Source organism: Danio rerio, chromosome 24 (assembly GCF_052040795.2).
Source record: "Danio rerio strain M-AB ecotype USA chromosome 24, GRCz13ab, whole genome shotgun sequence".
In the NCBI taxonomy this organism is placed as follows: Eukaryota; Metazoa; Chordata; class Actinopteri; order Cypriniformes; family Danionidae; genus Danio; species Danio rerio.
In genome coordinates this window covers 16,132,501-16,148,095 of record NC_141044.1, presented here as the reverse complement: position 1 = coordinate 16,148,095, position 15,595 = coordinate 16,132,501, and the positions used below count along the sequence as shown (strand labels likewise).

Genomic DNA, 15,595 nt, shown 5'->3' with positions numbered 1-15,595 from the left:
AAAATGTAAATTTCTTTTTTTTAATGTAACAATGTATTCACAGCAGCAAAATCCCACATGAGCTGACGCACTGTTTATGTACTACCGAGAGGACGTGCACACCCGCCAGTGATGTCTACTTAAGTGGACAGAACCTGCATGGGCTTTGAATAACAGGTAATAAAGTTGTAAATAACATTCAGATTGTTGCACAGAGTGATCATTTGGGAGCCACATGGGAAAGTATGATTTGCAAAGAATTTATTTATTTTTTCTCTCGAAGTGACTGTAGCCATGACATTAATCGCACTTGACAGTAAAAGTGAAACGGAAAGCGCTGAAAGGATCATTTAAACGAACATATCGCATTTTAGAGATTTTAGAAATTTGTGTTTTTGAAACTAATGAACCTAGCAGAACTCAATAATTTATTTGAATTATTTAGCTTGACATATTTAGTATTCCAAAATATTATAAATGTGTAATATTTTAACTGTAATTGAATTGAATTGTAAATTGAAAAATGAAATACTGTTTATTGTGTTGTATTTTTATCCAAATTTCTCATACCGTCACAAGCTTACACACAGCACCAGCTTAATGACTTAAAAAAACTATTTTTATACTTAACAAATAATTATTTCTTTTATCCAGAATACAGAGAAATCAGCAATATTGTGAAAAACTAAATGAAAATTACAGTCAGTGTTGTCTTTTTAATTTAATCTAAATGTTAATGTCATTTTCTTAATTTTCTGAATTTGTATTACTTCAGTGACTTCAGTGTCACATGACCCTTCATAAATCAATATAATATACTGTTGTTGACGCTTTATCATCAACAATTACTTGTGCATAACATTAAAAAAACATTAAGTACTAAATATTTTTGGCCAAATTCTGATGTGTTTTTCCTTTTAGGACTCTTCTATGAACAGAATGTCAGTGTAGTACTTACTGAAACAGATTCAGAACTATTTTAGTAACTTTCAACAATCTTACTTGACACTTTTAAACAATTGAATACATCTTAATACATTAAATACATCTTAACAAAAAAAAAAAAAAAAAAAAAAAAAAACTTGCTAAAAATTCCAGATTTTCCATAACAAGAAATAATTGCACTGCAATACTATTAATAAATAGAAGAAAACTAGTTCATTCATTCGTTTTCCTTCGGCTTAGTCCCTTTATTAATCAGGGTTTGCCACAGTGCAATCAACCAACAACTTATCCAGCATATGTTTTACACAGCAGATGCCCTTTTAGCAGCAACCCTGTAGTGGGAAACACATACACAACGGTCAATTTAGTCCATTTACCTATAGCACATATCTTTGGACTGTGGGGAAAAGCGGAGCACCCAGAGGAAACACACGCCAACATTAGGAGAACATGCAAACTCAACAAAGACATGCCGACTGACCCAGCCGGGGCTCGAACCAGTGACCTTGCTGTGAGGCAACAGCGCCAACCACTGAGCCACTGTGCCACCAAAACCAGTTTTAAATTGTACTATTTCACAATGTAACAATATTTTCTTGATCAAATAAAAAGTGTGTTCTATGTATGATAAAGTCACACAGTTATATCTTAAAATCAGGTGGATTTTGTTCTCAGCAGGAAAACACTGGAGAGTTCGAAGTCTGCTTGCCGAAACACACCCCTCACACACACACACACACCCACACACAGACAGAGGGCTGGAATCTAGGACACACTTCACATTGAGTTAAAGGAGGAAAGTGAACACTCCATTTGCCATGGTTCGGTTCCCATCTTTAAACCCCAGACCGCTTCTCCCTCAGAGCAAGATGTTGCAGATGCAGGCAGGCAAACACACACTCCGCACGCAGCTGGACAATAAATACACCATCGATCTGACTTCACATTCTCTCATGTCCTTCACAAGCTTTATACAAATATTTTATACTTCAAAATCTAAATCCGCACTTGACTTTAATGTACTGAATTAAGAATTCTCAGGAATAATAAAGCTTTGTAATCAATACTTTCTAGATTTTTGTGCAAAAATGGCTAATTGGTTTTACATTAGATTAGTCAGTACTAAAGGCAAACTGTGAACTATAGTGGAAAAAATGTTTAGAAGATCAAAATATTTCAATGTGTAGAAGAAAGCACACGCACACACACCAATTGATGTGTTAGCAAAAGAAATGAATTAATAATTGAATGAATGAATGAATAAATAAATAAATGAATGAATGAATGATAAATAAGTATTGTTATTAAGAGAAAAAAATCAAGAAGGGCATACAAACTATTAGATTTAGTTAAATGTGCTGTAATTATTGGAATGGAAATATATCATTTTTCTTACCCAAAAGATGTTAGGTGACCTCAGTTTTATAATAATTAATAAAAATGATCAATAAAACAGTTTTTTAAAAATATACTTTTACAGTTGAAGGCAAACTTATCAGTCTTTGTGTTATTTTTTTCTTTTTTCTTTTTGAATTTAGTTTTAATTATTTATTTTTTATTTTCCAAGTTTTTTTGTGTTTCGTTTCAGCACATTTTAAACATAAGTTGCAATAACTCATTTCTGTCTTTGCCATGGTGACAGTGCATCCTATTTAACTAGTTATTATTTAAGTTACTAGTACCTAAAGTGCAATTAAAAGGCTTAACTAGGTTACTAACAGTAGGTTAAGTCATTGGACAACAGTGGTTATTTCTTTTTTAAAAGCGGGCTACAATTATTACTATCTCAAAATAATTTTAAAGTCACAATTTATTTAATTGCTAATATTAGAATACATCGAATAGTACTAATACCATTACTATCTTAAAAAAGTCTATATATACAGTTAAATTCAGAATTATTAGCCCCGTTAATTTTTTTCCACCAATTTCTGTTTAACGGAGAGATTTTTTTCAACACATTTCTAAATATAATATTTTTAATAACTCATCTTTAATAACTGATTTATTGGATCTTTGCCATGATGACAGTACATAATATTTTTCAAGACACTTCTATACATCTTAAAGTGACATTTAAAGACTTGTTAATTAGATTAACTAGGCAAGTTATGGTAATTAGGCAAGTTACTGTATATCAATGGTTTGTTCTCTAGACAATCCAAAAAAGGTGCTAATCATTTTGAAAATTGTTTTTTAAAAAATTAAAAACCGCTTTTATTCTAGCTGAAATAAAACAAATGAGACTTTCCCCAGAAGACAAAAATATTATCAGACATGCTGTGTCTGTGTATATATATATATATATATATATATATATATATATATATATATATATATATATATATATATATATATATATATATAGGCTTTTATTCCAGCCAAAATAAAATAAGTTCTCCAAAATACATGATAGAAGATTTAACAAAAGATTTTCTAAAAATAAAAAATAAAAAAAATAATAATAAAAAAAGTAAATAAAAAATTATATATAGAAAAATCACTGCTCTGTTAAACATCACTTTTCATATTTTGAAAAGGAATTAAAGCGTCACACTGAGGGCTAATCATTTTGTCTTTAACTATCATCTATATTAATCAATAAATGGATAAAAAGAAATCTCCATGTTTACAGATGTACTGCTGACCATTGTATGTTGTATGTGAAATATCTGCTCAAATGCATTGAAACATTTTCTGTTTTGGTTTAAGTCCAACTCAGTTTTACCAGATAAAAACAACACATTTTCTCAGCAGTGCATTTCGGATAAACAGTGTCGACTCGAAGATTCAGAACTGTACTTTTGTTTATCTAAACCTGTCGCCATCTATCAGACTAATACTGCGTGCAGCTTCTATTAAACCACACTAAATAAAAGTTTAATCAAGCCAGCAGCACACAAGAGCTCTATATTTGGAGATAAAAACATTTCTGCTGGTTAATATATGGATTTGAGGTGAAAGGCAGTTCTGGGTGTTCAGTAAACACTGAAATGCAGTTCTAAAGCTCCACTAGAGGGCAGCACACATGAAGTCTCTTTTACACACGCAGAACAGCACAATACACACTGATCAATCAATCATTTAGAAGATTCCAGAGCAGCTCCAATACATCTTTATAGCTAATGCAAGATTGCAGTTAACAGCTTTTTTAAGCATGGATATGAACATCTATATTCTATTAGCTGGAATATATGAGTATATATAGAATAACACTTCACAATGAGGTTATATTACACGGTAAAAACAATGCTGGATTCCACACAAAAGATTTGTGATGGGAAAACATGAAGGAATTTAGATAATTTATTATTTTTCTACAAATTTAAGTAGATATAACAAAAACAATTAAGTTGTCACCAAAAAAAAAAAAGTAAAAAAGAACTGTGTTATTTAAGCTAAGTTTAAACAAGTAGTTTTTGTGTATTTCATGTTAATGTATTTACTAACCTGAACAAAAATTATCAATACATTTAATAGGATTTTTATTCATTTTTGTTAATGTTAGTTAATGGAAATAAAATTGTTTATCATTAGATCATGTAAACCTACAGTGCATAAACCAAGATTAATCATGATTTATTGCTTCATTAGAATTGATTCATTAGAAATGTGTAGATGTAATAATTTTATATCATATTTTTAACATTGTATAATGTTATATTAAATATATCAATTTAAATAAAATGTAAAACATGTAGAATTTACACATTACATAGCCTGTGATTAAATATAAAAATGCAAATGGAGTAACTAATGAATATTAAGTGATGTCAAATGATTAATCACATTCAAAAGTTTTAATTTACATAATGCGTGTGTACCCACTGTGCATATTGTTTATATACAAATTTAAAATCAAAATGTGTACATATTTATATTTATTTATAATTTGTATAAGATATAAATATTAAATTTATAAATGTTTAAACATTTTCTTAAATTATGTAAGTGCATTTTTATACACACATTATGTAAATTTAAGCTTATTGCTTTGGATGTGATTAATCATTCAACAGCACTTAATATTCATTAGTTACTCCATTTGTATTTTATGTATAATCGCAGATTTATCGTATTGTGTAAATTCTACATTTTACATAATATTTTTCATTAATATATATATATATATATATATATATATATATATATATATATATATATATATATATATATATATATATATATATATATATATATATATACACACACACACACACATACACACAAAGAGCATCTGGAAAGTATTCATATCGCTTTACGTACACATTGTTTATGTTACAGCCTTATTCCAAAATGGATTCAATTTATTTATTTCCTCAAAATTCTACACACAATACCCCATAATTGTTGCAAATTAAACTTAAAAATAAAAACCCTGAAAAATCACATGTACAGAAGTATTCACTGCCTTTGCTGTGAAGCTCTAAATTGAGCTCAGGTACATTCTGTTTCCACTGATCATTCTTGAGATGTTTCAGCAGCTTAATTGGAGTTCAGCTGTGGAAAATACAGTGGATTGGACATGATTTGAAAAGGCATACACCTGTCTATATAAAGTCCCAGGGTTGACAAAGCACACCTTCAAAATATCAATGGAGTGGCTTCACAACAACTTGGTGAATGTCCTTAGTGGCCCAGCCACAGCTTAGACCTAAATCCTATTAAACATCTCTGGAGAGATCTGAAAATGGCTGTACATCGTCGCTTCCTATCCAACCAGATAGAGCTTCAGAAGTACTGAGAAGAGGAATGGGCAACAATTCCCAAAAGACAGGTGTGCCAAGCTTGTGGCATCATATTCAAAAAGACCTGAGGCTGTAATTGGTGCCAAAGGTGCAAAGTACTTGAGCAAAGTATTGAGCAAAGGACAAAGTATTGAGCAAAGTGTACTTATGTACATGTGATTTTTCAGGTTTTCTATTTCTAAAAAAATTGCAACTATTTCAACACATCTTTTTTCACATTGTCATTATGGGGTATTGTGTGTAGAATTTTACGGAAATAAATTAATTTAATCTATTTTGGAATAAGGCTGTAACATAAAAATGTGCAAAAAGTGAAGTGCTATGAATACTTTCCAGATGCACTGTGTGTGTGTGTATATATATATATATATATATATATATATATATATATATATATATATATATATATATACACACACACACACACACACACACACACATATATATATATATACATACATACATATACATATATATACATACATACATATACATATATATATATATATATATATATATATATATATATATATATATATATATATATATATATATATATATATATATATGATATTAATAAAGGGTGCATTAAAATGTATATATTAGCATTAATAATTCCATATATAGATCCATATAGAAAATCATTAAATCACTAATTAATATGAAATAATAATAATAATAATATGACTTTCTATTTTTGCAATCTTTGTAGAATCCACATACACAGCAAATATACATGTACCTGTGTGTTATCATTTATCTAAAACATTAATTTAAATACATCTTTATTATTTCGGTAACACTTAAGTTCAGGGCACAGTTCACAATATTAACTACTGGATTATTAGCTGCCTCTTTTTAAGATATTAACAGTTCATTAGTAGTTATAAAGTATGTTCTTATTATACATCGCTAATCCCGCCTAATACCTAAACCCAACTACAACCTTACTTACTAATAATAAACAGCTAATTAGTAGTTTATTAAGCTAGTAGTGTTAGGTAAGAGTTTGCTAATACCATGAATTGTGACCTAAACTAAATGGTTACCATTACTACTCCATCCATGTAACATCATTTTGTCCTGCATTCATTTATTACATTTAATCTGAGTCCGCTTCACTGGATTTGAAGTACACACGAGGTCATAAGTCATAGATCAGAAGCCGTATATAAATCTGTGAGTTTGTCTTGATGCTGTTTCCGCAGTGTAATGAAGCTTCTCTGCGCTTCTCTCCTGCTGCTCATTTCACTGAGGAGGAAAAGAGCTGCACAAACAGGATGTGAGCGAGCGGAGAGGAGGAACTGCTTAATGAGGTCAGTCTCCTTGTGTAGCGCTTTTCCCAATCTCTCTCTCTCTCACACACACACACACACACACACACACACACACACACACACACACACACACACACACACACACACACACACACACACACACACACACACACACACACACACACACACACACACACACACACACACACACACACTTGTTCGAGCGCCACCTGTCTCTGGCTGCCCTCTTGAATCAAACCTGCTGCTGATTATTCACTGTCCAGCACCTCACAGGCTGCTGCTTACAAGCTGCACTTACACTAGTGTGTTTTTCTTTTAACACGCTGTTTTAAAATGAAAATGATCCTCATCTACATTGCTGTAGCCACTACAATCTACATTACATAATCAAAATGCACATTAAAAGATAAAAAGCAGCTATTGCAAAAATTGAGTCCAACATAGTAGCCTATCCATTGTTCATTCATTCTCTTTTCTTCTCAGTCCCTTTATTATTAATCCGGGATCGACACAGCGGAATGAACCGACAACTTATTCGGCAGATGTTTTATGCAGCGGATGCCCTTCCAGCTGCAACCCATCATTAGTAAACACCCATATACTTCCATTTACTACTGACAATTTAGCTTACCTAATTCACCTACACACAATTATAAAAACAAAACACGAATCATCTGGCAGGTGATTAAATTGCGTTAGTATATAAAAAGGGAACACCTAAACTGTAACAATTCACACCATTTACTACTGGCTTATTACCTGCCTCTTATTAGGATATTAGCTGTTTATTAGCACTAAAAGTATGATCTTACTTCACATCCCAAATCCTACCCAATCCTTAACCTAACTATTAACTTCCTAACTTTTAATTATTATTAGTGTTGTAACGGATCACAATTCTTATGCTTTGGATCACACTACGGTTTTTGAGTCATAGATCGGACCATTTTTCAGATGAGCAAAAAAGGAAGGAGAAAAATGTAATTTGCTTTACATTTATACAAAAATATTACTGCAAAAACCATTGGTTTTAACAAACAGAACTTAGAACCTGTCATTTTAATAAAAATAAAAATCAAAAAAGAACTAGCTGAAACAAGAAAGGTATTCAAAATAAAAAATGACCTTTGCTACTGTTGCTGATAGTGCCAAATATAAAAATAACCAGTTCTACTGTTATTTGACTGTTTTCAATGAACTGAAAAAGTGTAAAAACTGAATCTTTCTCAATCAAATGCAGATTTGAAGGCAGCGCTTAAAAGGATTTGAACAAATGCAAATCATTAGTATTATTATTTATTATTAATGTTGCGCAGGTTTAACTGAAATCACGATCTATTAATGTTTAATCATGCAGCTTTACACTAAATGCGTTAATGCAGGCTAAACAAATAGTGACAGAATACACCGTTAGACAATGGCTAAAGAAAGTATTTAGGTAGGTCTCACCACAACTTTTTCCATCATCATTTTATTTTACGGGGAAGCCAAAATGCTTTCATACATGTGATTTGTGGCGATCGCTCTGCATTTGTTATAAATGTTGGATTACCCTACAAGTTCAAAAAAGTTATTAATTAGCAGGTCATGTGCTTTCCAAACCATGATTTGTGATCCGTACGGATCACAGATCATCCGTGATCCGTTACACCCCTAATTAATAAGCAGCTAATTAGTAGCTTATTGAGCTAATATTCTTAGTTAATGGACTGTCAATAACGCAAATTAAGAACATTAAGGGTGCTTTCACTACAGTGAATCTATTCATTTGTTCCAAAACAGTGATTAAAATAGTTTATATGTTGTTCTTTGTTCTTGGTGTGGTTCGCTTTCACATGGCAAAGTTTCTAAACCTAAAGAGCTAAAACAAGTCATGTGTGAGTAAAGTCTCCTCACATTGGTCAGAGTTTCAGGGTTTATTCTTCAAAGTCCCCCTCAGCAGTCATGCGTCCTTATTTTAATTTATGGCAATGAGCAATAAAGACATTATAAGCGAAAAGCTGTGCTTTCATTTTGAATGGTGACACCCACAGACATAGTCAAGTATAAATCAGAGGTAAGACTTTTTCATACATAGCAGTTGGCTTATGCATTGTAGGTTTTACATTATAGAGAGAAATAACAGATAAAACAAGACTGCTGTTCAGTCAATTTTCCTAACGGGAAAAACAGCACCCGTTAATAGGCAACATGTTTTTTAATTTCGTATTTTACATGAAACGCACATTTACCGGTAGGAATGACATCCCGCTCAACTCATCATTCTCTCTTCATATAGCAGAAATATACCTATGATATATCCATGATACACTGTGATATAGCCGGGCTCAGATCGTATTGTTTTGTCACTACAATCGATCCACTCCAGAGTTCCTTTCAACTGAGCCGAGAGCCCCTCATTCAGGCAATCTCGGACCGATTGATTTGCCGCAGATCCGAGCGCGATTGCTGGATTCACATATGCCAAACGAACCACACTAACTGGGCAAACGAAACAGGTTTTGAAACAAAAGTCTGGGTGTGAAAGCACCTTAAAAGAACATGTGACCAAAAAACTTTTAAGGCAGCAGCAAATATTTTAATTGTTATCTATATTCAGAACAAAACAAGATAAAAATGTGAAAGTAACTATATAATTAGGGCATGCAAGCAGCGAGTGTTTAACATTCTACTTTTTTAAAAAGCTCTTAAAGTTGGAGAAGTGCTCACAGCTAAGTAATTTTAGAAGAGCGCTGGCATTTTCAGCAGCATGAAAATGCTTTGGTGGACAAGCGTCATTATGGTAAATAAATGTAGAGTTAGTGTATAAAACATTGATTATAAATAGTACTCATTATAAACAGCAAACGCTTTAAATTGTGTTGAAAGAAAATGTCACGTTTAAGTTGTTTGTAAAATTAATTGTCACCACTATTCAGATCATGATCAAAATCAGAAACTTGTATATAAAGTTAATAAATCAAGCTAATCATAATGCCCTTTCTTATAAATCATGATCTAGTATTCATGCAAAACATCACCACAAATTCTAAAACTGGTCAAGACTTTGTATGCATGTTTGTTTGTTCGACTGCATGCTGTGATGTGTAAGCAATATGTGATATTGTGTGTATGTGAGAAGGTGTGGTACATTTATTCATTTTTCTTGAGCTTGGTCCCTTTATTTATCAGGGGCCGCGTCACAGCGGAATGAACCACCAACTATTCCAGCATATGTTTTATGCAACTGAGGGCCTTCCAGCACTAGAAAACACCTATACACTCCCTAATTCACACACACATACAGTCTTTGGACTGTAGGGGACACAGAACCACCCGGAGAAAACCCACGCCAACATAGGGAGAACATTTAAACTCCACACAGAAATGCCAACTGGCCCAGCCGGGACACGAACCTGCAACTTTCTTGCTGTAAAGTGACAGTGCTAACCATTGAGCCACTGTGCTGCCAGGGTGTGGTACGATAATAGATTTAGTCATTATAATGTCAAAACAACGTTAAATGTGCAGTATAGAAGACTGTCACTCAGTGGTTAAATTGGGTATTGCAGTTCATGTTTAAAACACTTTTTCAAACAGCCCATTATCTCATGACTCCGCAAACCAGGTTGCCAGATTGATGAAAATAACACAATCGAGTGTGCTTGATTGACTGACCATCCAGTATTTTAAACTCTGAATCTGCACCTCATTTCAGAGGCTGCTGCTATCCCGATAAGTTCGTATTTTCAGCTCTGGCCGCATACATTAAAGAACCCTTCATGACTGTAATGAAACACGGTGCGCTTTCCGCACGCTGAGACATAATCAGGTAAACTGGCAGTGGGCATGTTATAAAGAACAAAACAAAGACAAAGGAGAATAACGCAATTTAGCATTTCTTTTTTCAGATACATCTGTATGTTCACTTAGCATGTTTCTCAAATATCTGCAAACATATTGTAGCATTTTTATCCTTTAAAAGCTTACATACAGCACCTTTAAAGTATTCTGTCATTTTTGGCCAAACAGATAAGAGTAAGAATTAATTCGCTATTCTATTGACTGCTATTCTATCAATAAGCAAAACATTTTGGCATAAAAAAAATAAAAAATGTGTTCGTTGCAGTCTCACAGAAATGCGTACACTCTCAGAAATAAAGGTACATGAGCTGTCACTGGGGTTCTACCTTTTCAAAAGGTGAAAATTTGTAACTAAAAGGTCCATATGAATACCTTAAGGCACAGGTGTCAAACTCAGTTCCAAAAGGGCCGCAGCTCTGCACAGTTTAGTTCCAACCCTAATTAAACACACCTGATCAAACTAATTGAGTCCTTCAGGCTTGTTTGAAACCTACAGGTAAGTGTGTTGGAGCAGGGCTGGAACTAAACTGTGCAGGGCTTCGGCCGGCCAGGAACAAAAGTGTTTCTCTTAAATTGTTTAGGTACTAATATATACTTTTGAGGTACCAATATGAACTCTTTAAGTACAAATGTGTACCTTTTGAAAAGGTACCAGTGACCAGCTCGTGTACCTTTATTTCTGCGAGTGTACATCGCATCACAAAAAAAATAAATTTAAATTAAATAAATAAATAAAATCAATTTAATGATCATGTGACAGGGCTTAACGAATCAGGAATTATCTACAATCTAGCCAATTGAGACAAAAAGAGCCAATCAAGTAGTGAATGCATGCAGCCAAGCCTTTGATTTGCTTCATTTACACTGAAAAGCAACTCCAGAATTTACTAACTAAAACCTAACTAACCCTCCATTTTTAAGGGGCAAAACTGGATTGGTGTGGATGCCAGGTGTTGTAACAAGAGTTGTGTATTTTGAAATGAAAACACACTAGTGTAAATGTAGCCTCAGCAATTTCGTCTTGCTCTCTGCACTGCTCTCTCTCTGCTGTGTTTTGAATGTGTGTGTGTTCGCTTCGTTCAGACTGGAGTGTGTCTGTGCATTAGCATGGACTCTTCACATGCGGATCACTTGTTCTCCAGTGGGAGCCACTGACGTCAGCCTGATGGGGAGCCAATAGCAGGAAGGCTTTCTATAAGACCTGTGCATCTCATCAGCTGCTACTGCACTCAAACAAGCACACGTTTTCCTTCCCTTTCCTTTCCACACTGTCTGGATACAGGTAGATAATAAAGGACAGGTTGATGTACTTATACTATACACCACATTCTACCATACAGACGTAATGGATGATATTTTGAATTTATTTATATTTTATTTCATGTTAATATTTTAATTAGGTCCAAGAACGGATTAAAAACACATTATCCTGGGGCTATAACAAACCCAAAGGTCTCATTTATTTTATTGCCTCACAAAAGCATTTTTTTCTATTATTATTATTATTGTTGTTGTTTTTATTGTTATTATTAATTTGCTATAACATTTTATGTAATTTTCCACAATTAAATTTATATATGATTATAAGAAATGTTTTCTATTTTACTAAAGTAGGCATAGAAGCATACTAAATTAATCACATGAACTTCTATTTTAAACAGGCTGCCAAAGCCATCGTCAGTTGTTGAAGCATAAATCGAGCTGTTTAAATGTACACGCTTGCCAAAATCGGCAAGTTAGCGCAGAAACACCATTGAAAATACTGGGGTAAATTAATTTTTCATATTTTAAAGACATGGCAGGGGAAAATTTTATTTAATGCAGTCCTTCTTTTACATTCTGAGACTCACGTTATATTGTATATCAATCTGGTGGTGAAAATAGTTGATTTTTAAAGAAAACAGAGCTTAAATGTTGCGATTTTGTAATGGCATATAGTTCACTGGAGGCGTTTGAGGCAGGTGACAAATTAAAAGTCCTTTTGCATATTTCCACATATATTTTACCCTAACACTAAAAGGCTGAAACTGTAAAACTTGCTTTTCATTTGTACAATAAAAAAAAATTATAACTAAATATAATATTTTGGATGAAGTTTAGCCTGTCACACATACGTTACTACTTGATATCTTATCACACACACACGCATGCAGGCACGTATGCGCGCACACTATACAAATGCAATTTGAAAGACTTTTAGGCCTTCCAATGAACAGAGTCCATAAATACTGTATTTTATACATACGTTATACAATTTAAAGTGCATTATAAGCTTTAAATACATGACTATTGTATTTTAATAATCATCATAAATATTTTTCAATGATGCCATGAATATTCTATTGGCTTCACAAGATCATAAACTTGTATATAAAACTGTAATTTTACCTTTAACAAAGTTCAGCTACTTTATCTTTGACTGAAGCTCAAATAATTATTATTATTTTTATTACAATCAATCAAATGGCTGATTGTGCTAGGGCTCAAGTGTAAACTTTCATTGTTTGTTGAGGTACCAGTGCTAGTGTGATGGGATGAGGGGCTGTTAGCCATGTGTCTGCAGGAGTGCGAGAGGTTACAGGGTTAATAGATACACAGAGCAGCCACCGATGAGGTGAGAGTGACACTCTGGGACAGTGTGTGTGTGTGAGTCTGTGTGTGGGTGCCGATTAGAGCTCTGTAAGGGGTGATGAAGGGCACAGAGGAGTGACACCCTATCCTGACTCACACTTCCTGCTGCACCTCAGCAAGAGCATCACACTATAACACACACTCATAAACATAAAGGGAAAAACAAACCACGACCGTCACGAAGACAAACACTAACATTATTCTACAAGAGCATATAGAGAAATCTAGAAATGCTGCAAGCGAGCTGCTCTGCTGTTTGCTTCCGCATGCTAACCAAATGGAATGTAAACACGTGGAATGTAAACATTTGGAATGTTCTAAATATAGTAGGCAGCAACAAAACTGCTCAACACTGCTGTCTAAGTATCACTGAGATCCTGAGATGATTTTATTTCTATGATACATGATTTACGATTTTTCTAGATTGTACTTTTTTAATTGTAGTACTCCTAATTTTGTTTATTTATGCTTATACAATTAAAACTATTTTATTACATTTTTTTTGTCATTTTTTACATATAAACTAATAAATAAACTACTGATACAAATAGAATGTAAAAGCATATAGACTACCTTTGCATGTCATAAACATGCAAACTGGGCAAACATTTAGCTAACCAAACTAACAAAAAGTACTTGGTTAACATACTGTGCTGTTGGCATGTTGCTAACAGCATAACATGCTAACAAAACTACTTAAACACATTTTGGCCACACTTTTATGTTGCTATTAGGATGATACTCTAACAAAAAATCTAAGCAAACACACACTGGATAAACAAGCGGTATGATGTTAACAGCATGTCATACTAATAAAAAAAACAAAGGATACAGCTACAGTATATTATGTAAACTATTAGCATGTTGGGAACTGCATAACATGCTAACAAAAATATTAGCAAATACACTAGATAAACAATTAGCATGATGCTAACAGCATGCCATACCAAAAAGAAATAAGCAGACAGGTAGTTTGTGTAAACTATTAGCATGTTATTAACAGCATGTTATGCTTACAAAATATTAGCAATACATTAGATAAAAAATTGTGCAAACAGCACGCCATACTAAAATTAAAGAGCTTAGAATCGCCAAGAGGCGACACTCAATAAAACATTCTATTGCAACAGCAGCGTCCAGCAACAGCCCCGCAATTCCACAATTTTGGAGTAAAAGCGATTGGCCGTCCACTGGATGTTATAGCTGTTGTGATGGCAAGCAGCTGCATTGTTTTTTATTTATTTATTTAAAAAGCACATTAAAGCTGAGATACAACTTAAAAGACGACAATACAAAACTTCCTAATACAATCATCAGCACTTTTAATAGTTTATTTTGCAGACTTATGCTGTAGTTCTGAAGTTTTCATTCCAAAATGTCCGCCGCGTGACACATAGGGCATCTAGTGGCTGTTTCCCAAATCGCACTAGAGTGTCACCTCTTGGTGATTCTATGCTCTTTGCTAATATAAATAACTAAGCACATGGATATCTTGTGTAAACTATTAGCATGTTGGGACCAGCATGACATGCTAACAAAAAATATTAGCAAATACACTAGACAAACAATTAGCATGGTGCTAACAGCATGCCATACTAATATAAAGATCTAAGCAGACAAATATTTTGTGTAAACTATTAGCATGTTGCTAACAAAAATATTAGCAAGTGCACTAGATCAGGGGTGTCCAAACTCTGTCCTGGAGGGCCGGTGTCCAGCATAATTTAGTTCCAACCATAATTAACACACCTGAACCAGCTAATCGAGCTCTTTCTAGGTACACTAGAAACTTCCAGGCAGGTGTGTAGAAGGAAGTTTGAGCTATGCAAGACACCGGCCCTCCAGGACCAGGTTTGGACAGCCCTGCACTAGATAAACAATTAGCATGATGCTAACAGCATGGCTTGCTAACAAAAAATACTTAGCAACACACACTGGTTAAAAAAATTTACATTTTTTATTAGGTTATAGCTAAGCTTTCTTATTGAACGATGCTGTAAAATTTCTTGCGCTTACATTTGACATATTTTATGATAACTTCATGATGTAATGAGGTCAAGAATAAACAATGTAGTATAAAATATCTATATATAGTGTGTAGGAAGAATCACAATGGACCAATGAACACTTCTCTATCCCATGAGGGTGCGG

At 33.4% G+C, this 15,595-nt stretch overlaps 1 protein-coding gene across 8 annotated transcripts in view; it reads right to left on the bottom strand.

Moving 5' to 3' along the window:
* ncoa2 (nuclear receptor coactivator 2) overlaps positions 1-15,595 on the bottom strand; it is a 216,080-nt gene that overhangs the window by 38,419 nt on the left and 162,066 nt on the right.